The sequence below is a fragment of the Triticum dicoccoides genome, chromosome 4B, assembly GCF_002162155.2.
Source record: "Triticum dicoccoides isolate Atlit2015 ecotype Zavitan chromosome 4B, WEW_v2.0, whole genome shotgun sequence".
NCBI classification, from domain to species: domain Eukaryota; kingdom Viridiplantae; phylum Streptophyta; class Magnoliopsida; order Poales; family Poaceae; genus Triticum; species Triticum dicoccoides.
The window spans coordinates 668,585,134-668,592,016 of NC_041387.1; positions in this window are offsets into that span (position 1 = coordinate 668,585,134).

The window sequence follows — 6,883 nt, forward strand, 5'->3', positions numbered from 1 at the left end:
TTAACTTTAGGGTTAATTATCCTTTTGCCCTCAGTGGTGTCTCTGTGCTCAGTTTTGCCCTCAGATGCAAATTGTGCTCAGTTTTGCCCCTAGTCCATGAACAGCTACTATGACGAGGCCAAACAGCCATATTTGAGTCCATTCCGTCCACCAGCGTTAGTGGTTGTGGGTCCGGAGCTTACACGTGGGACCACGTGGACGTGGGTCCGGAGCTAACATGTAGGCCCGTGCAACTGAATCCCCAAATCATTCGTAGCTCACTCTGCCCATCCGCTTCCCCGCCGGCCGGCTGACCTGCGCCGCCGCCGCCACGTGCGCCGCGGCCAGCACCTGCCTCGCCACCAGCTGCACGCCTACTCCACCGCTACCGTCCTGCACCTACGCTCCACGGCTACCTGCGACGCACGCCACCTTCCTGCGACGCCACGGGTGGGGCGCCCGCCACCTGCTCGACCCGCGGCGCGGCCTCCTTCCGTGCGCCCGGCCGGAGCGCTCAAAGGTGGGGGCTGCTGGAGCTATTTGAACTAGGTGGAAGAACCCTAGGGCCAAATGGAGAGTAGCGGCGACCCCGGAGTATCTAGCGAGGCAGGCATCGGGTCGGAGATCCTCCGCGTCCACGACTGGGTTCCCGAGGGGTAAGTCCCGCCTCCTGTTTAGATTGAGCTTAGTTGTGCATTTGAACACTCGATTCGAGTAGGTTTGCCCAATTAGTATGCTGATTGCATCTCTGTTTTTTGCCGGTTAGGATGGAGTTGCGGTTTGCTTTCTTGATGCACATTAGAAGGGACCGGTACACGTTCGATGCAAAGGATGAGAAGAAATACCAAGGAGGTTTTGATTATCGGTTGCCAATGGCTAGTAATTGGAGTTTCAGACAATTTGGGGAGGTAATTTGTAGCCAATATCCTTGGGGTTTGCTTGATGAAGTGGTATACAAATACTATGATGGGGAAAAGAAATGGGTGACAATTAGTAATGATGAAGAGCTAGCTACCATGTTTGTTAGGCATAAAGAGAAAGATAATTTTCATGTGAGGCTGCAAGTTGATGTGCTTGAGCAGGCATTTGGACTTAGGATGACGGGTGCAAAATCTCGGGGAGAACCAAGTCGTCGTAATGGCATCTCTAGCTAGAACAGTTCAGTTGGTGCACGGCGACGTGGTGGCTCAACAAGTGTGGGCAACAGCAGTAGGGTCCCCCTTGAAGTGGAGCCTGATGACTACAATTCTGGGGTTGATGAAGAGAAGCTATATTCTGATGTTATTCAGAAATTACGACGGGCACCTCGGGCTGATAACCAAGATGAGGCTCACGATGCAGTCCGTGTGGATGATGACGTCGTGGGTGAGGACGAAGACCTTGCAGCTGTTGAATGGGACCCTTTGAACCCTCATATGGAAGAAGGTACCTTTTTGCATCCATGAATGAGTGTAGAAATGCACTTGTGACATACTGCATCAAGGTAGAACGTACATTCAACGTTGACAATAGCGATCAAGTACGTTACAGAGTGCACTGTCCGACTAAGGGTTGTCCATTTAGGCTGCTCGCATCTAAAATGCGAAATAGCACTAATGTTCAGGTCAAAGTGAACCCTTTTAAGCACACATGCCAGGAATCAACCCTTAGGAAGGATACAATCAGTAGAGCCAAGTCAAGATGGGTGGCAGAAGAAGTAAAGAAGTGGGTGAAAGAAAACCAGCAAGTGGGTCCAAAGGAATTGCAGAAGAACATCAAAGATAAATTCAAGATAGATCTACCATACATGAGGTTGTTCAATAGTAAACAACATGCTATGGATTCTATTTATGGTAACTGGCTGGAAAGTTTTCAATTGTTGTATTCATTCAAAGGTGAAGTGGAGAGGACAAGCCCAGGTAGTATTGTAGATATTGATCACCACACCGTGGAGTACACATTCAGGGGAGTGACAAAGACCAAGGAATGCTTTAGGAGGGTTTTTGTCTGCTTTGAGGCTTTTCGGCGGGGTTTTTTGGCAGGTTGCAGGCCTTATTTGGCTATTGATGCCACTTTTCTCACAGGGAGGTTTAAAGGACAGTTAGTAGCAGCTTGTGCAGTTGATGCACATAGTTTTGTATTTCCAGTTGCCTACGGCGTGCTGGAGACAGAGTCTGAGGAGAGCTGGACTTGGTTTTTGCATAATCTGCGCCGAGCTATTGCACATCCCAATGGGTTGGTCATTCATACAGATGCCTGCAATGGTTTAGAAGTGGTCGTGGATAATGTGTTCCCTGGAGTAGAGCATAGGGAATGCGTGTGTCATCTTGCTGCAAATTTCATGAAGAAATTCAAAGGAAAGGTGTATACCGACAATTTATGGCCAGCATCTTTGACTTGCAGTGTGAAGAAGCACAACTACCACTTGAGGCAGTTATACATGAATCCCAAAGTGAAAGAATACTTGGAAACACACCACTCCAAGTTATGGGCCAGAAGCCAATTCAGTGAACTGCGCAAAGTTGACTATGTGCACAATAATCTAGCAGAGTCTTTCAACTCAACGATCCGGTAACTAATGGGTCATTATGTGGTGGATTTGCTGGACAGGATAAGGATAGAATACATGCAGAAATTTCATTATCGTGCGGGAATAGCCGAGGCAAAATTCATGGGCCACATTATCATCCCTGCCATGATGAATGAACTGAAGCAGAAAACAACAGGCGTGGAAATGAACATGACTCTTTGCTCGGGTATGACAGTAGAGATATCATATTTGGATAAAGAGAAGAGGGAATGGAGATATCCAGTGGATTTAGAAGCTAGAACTTGCAGTTGTAGGAAATGGCAGATAACTGGGTTGCCATGCATTCATGCCTTGTTTTTCATCACTTCTCTCCCAGGTCCAGCAGGGAACATTCAACAGTATGTGCGTGATTACTACTCTGTTGCAAGGTTCAAAGCCACATATGCTTATGCCTTGCCTGCTATGGAGGGAAAGCAACAATGGGATATGGTGGACCCTGGATTCAAGCTTTGCGCTCCAGTTCTGAAGAGAGCAGCAGGTAGACCAAGGAAGAGTCGAATCAGACCTCGCAGCGAGGAAGCGTAAGTGCACAAGATGTGGTGGGTCTGGTCATTTCGGTAAGTACTGTGATAACACAGTAGATGCAGCGTTCGGAGAGAGTTTTGATGAAGGCTTCGATGAAAATGTTGGTCAGCAGCCGGTTGCCTCAACAGATGATGAAAATGATGGACATCAGCCAGTTGCATCAGATGAGGATTTTGATGAGGTTCGAAATGATGATGGTCAACAGCCGCATGATTTTGACGAGATCCAAAATATCCTCTAAATAATGATTCAAGTGAGGCTCCAAATAGTGATCATGGTGATCCAAGTGAGGCTCCAAATGGTGATCTAAATGACGATCATGGTGATCCGAGTGAGGCTCCAAATGATGATCCAAGTGAGGCTCCAAATGGTGACCAATCTTCTGTTGTTGTGAGTTTTGCTAGGTATGTAAATCTTGCAAGGGTCAAATACTACTGTACATTTATGGGTCACTTGACATGATCTCATTACCCTTTATGTTTTGCATAGCTCTGTGATAGGTTTGAAGAAGATGCACAAGGTACCGACAACCAAGAGGAGAAGAGAAGAAGCAATGAGCACAAGGTGCACGAGGAGCAAAGTGATGGCAAGAAGCTCAAGGAACAGACAGAAGCCCGAACGCTATATATGAATAATTATGAAACATTATGAATAATGTTGTATTTCTGTTGGATGATGTTGGACCTATGTTAGAACTATGTTTGACATGATGTTTAAATGTGTTGGATGATGTTTGAATGAGCACATGGTTTTTCCTTTCTTTGATTTTTTTGAATTTTATTTTGCTCATTTGAATTCTGATCAAACCTAACTTTGACCAAGATTTAAACAACTCTAAAACATCAAAATGAATAACTAAGCCTGGATCCTTCTTAGTCAATCCAAAATGAAGCTGTGGTGAGGTTTTTTAAATTTTCATGAAAAATGTGCTAAAATGAGGGGTCCAAAGGTAGGGTAAACGGCCTCATTTCTAAGCAAGGTTTTTTTCGACCTTATCTAAATCAGCCAAATAACTTTCCTAAACATATATTCTATATATTCTATATATACAGACTATGTGCGCTGGTTTTTCCATTTTTTGATTTTTTAATTTGTTTTGCTCATTTGAATTCCGGTCAAACTTAACTTTGACCAAGATTTAAACAAGTGTAAAACATCAAAATGAAAAACTAAGCCTGGATCCTTCTTAGTCACTCTAAAATGAAGCTGTGGTGAGTTTTTTGAATTTTTCATGTTTATTTCCCCAAAACACTTCTCTTCACTTCATACAAGAGAGTTTGAGATACTCGAGATATCATACAATACACATGAACTTATTGTTTAATGTATGTAAACCTTGTTTATCAACTTACACTAGTAGAAAAAGGGTCAAATGTGAAGCACAATAGTGCCGGTTTGAATTTCAGCCGGCACTAATGTGTACATTAGTGCCGGTTCGTGGCGGCGATCAATAGCACCGGTTCGTGGCGAACCTTTAGTACCGGTTCATGCCACAAACCGGTACTAAAGAGGCTGTGTCAGCCTGCGGTCAGGCTATGGCCCCATCATCACCATTTAGTGCCGGTTCATACCACGAACCGGTACTAATGAGGTTATGGCAAGCTGTTTTTAGTCCCACCTCGCTCCCCTAACAAGCCTTTTACCACCTTAAATATGTTATTTCTCAAACTATCACAAGCACTTGGTCTTCAATGAACTCTATGTGTAGAATTTGTCGCCGCAATATGAGTCTTCATCGGTTTATAAATCGTTGATGACTCATATTGACAATTCAGATTGTACACACAAAGATCATTGATGATCAAAGTATTTTTGATGTTATAAGATCATATTGACAATTTAGACTGTAAAGAAATATAAGATCATGATCTAAATGCTCTTATATTTTTTGCGTTCAGTATGCACCAACTGCTAGGCGGGAGGAGCTGTTTAGTACCGGTTCGTGGCGAACCTTTAGCACTGGTTCGTGCCACGAACTGGTACTAATGAGGCTGTGTCAGGTAAGGCTGGGGCCCCACGAGCACCTTTAGTACCGGTTCATGGATGAACCAGTACTACAGTTTCTTAGTAAGCTGGTTTTTAGTCCCACCTCGCGAAGAGAGAGGGACTAGGAGCGGTTTATAAGCCCTGAGTGCAGAGACGATGAAGAAGATGCTCAATGCTCACGTTGCTTAGCTTCAAGCCTTCAGGAATATGGTAGACAACACGAAGCTATGCGCAGTGCAGTTTACACTATTCCGAAAGGCTTGAAGCAAATTAACGAGCATTGCACCTCTTTTTTATTTTTAATAACTTATTACAACTCCGGACTTCTTCTGTTATGGCAAAAACTAATTGCACGTCGGCATTTCTTTTTTTTAAACTTTGGTTATAACTCCAGACTTTGACCATCAAGTTTTGCAGAAAAGAAAAAATAGCAGGAAAAGAAACTATAGCTGAAAAGAAAAAACTATATAAAATGACCGTGAAATTGAAAATCACTACAAAATGAACTCTGAAAATGTTGAATTTTGGCAAACTAGATGAAAAACTACTCAGAAATAAATAGAAGAAAATAAATATAACAGAAAAGAAAAAACTATACAAAAAACTACGCAAAAATAAATAGAAGAAAATAAAGCAGAAAAGAAAAAAACTATAAAAAAATTGGGGCGATGCCTTGTGGGCCTGCTAGGCCACAGGCGTGCAATTACAGGCCTTAAAGGCCCAGCAGACTCACAGGGCAGCGCGCAGAATTTAGGCCCACAAGCCTGCTATATAGAGGAGTTCAAAGAGGTAGCCGCGGCTGGGTTTATAAACCAGTGCGGCTGCCCTTCGCCCGGCGAGGTGGGACTAAACTTTGGGGTGGCAGCGCGAGGCCTTTAGTACCAGTTGGTGGCTACAACTGATACTAAAGATCACCCTTTAGTACCGGTTGGATCCACCAACCGGTACTAAAGGCCTGCTCTTCCCGCCTCTTGGCCTGGCCAAAGTTGGCCTTTAGTACCGGTTGGTGGCTACAACCGGTACTAAAGGCCCATCCTATATATATAGCACTTACGAAATTTTCAGTTACATCTCCCCACTTTCATCTCCAACCTCTCGACATCGCCGCGCGCCGCTCGATCCCGTCGTCGCCGCCCGTCGCCCGTCGTCCGTCGTCGTCATCGCTGTCCCCGCAGCCGCCCGTCGTCGTCGTCGTCTCGCGCCGCCGACCCGAACGCCGCCGCCGTCCGTCGTCGTCGCCGCGGTCCCGTACGTCTCTCGCACCCGCGCGCCGGCGCCCCCGCCCCGTACGCCGCCGCCCTCGCCCCGTACGCCGGCGCCCCTGCTCGTACGTACGGGGCGGCAGTGTACGGGGCGGCGTACACACACATACACACATATACACACACTACACACATATACACACACACACACACATTTTTTATTATTTTATGTTTTCTGTTTTCTATTTTTTAGAAAATTTAATTAGATATTAATTAGCTAGGTATGTGAGATTTGAACTAGTTGAATAATTAATATAACTAGTTTATTTTTAATAAGAAAATTGTCGAACTAGTTTATTTAGGTATATGAGATTTGAACTTGTTGAATAATTAATATAACTAGTTTATTTTTAGTAAGAAAATTATCGTATCTGAGATTTGATTATCTAATTAAAATATTATTTGTTAATGAGTTTTTATGTTTATTTAATGTTTTTATATATTTTGAGTTTATATAAATGTTAGATTAATGTCGAATGTTAGATGAATTAGATAGAAAAGTTAATAGAACTAGTTAATTTTTAGTAAATGCTTAGTTGAACTAGTTGAATTAATATATAGA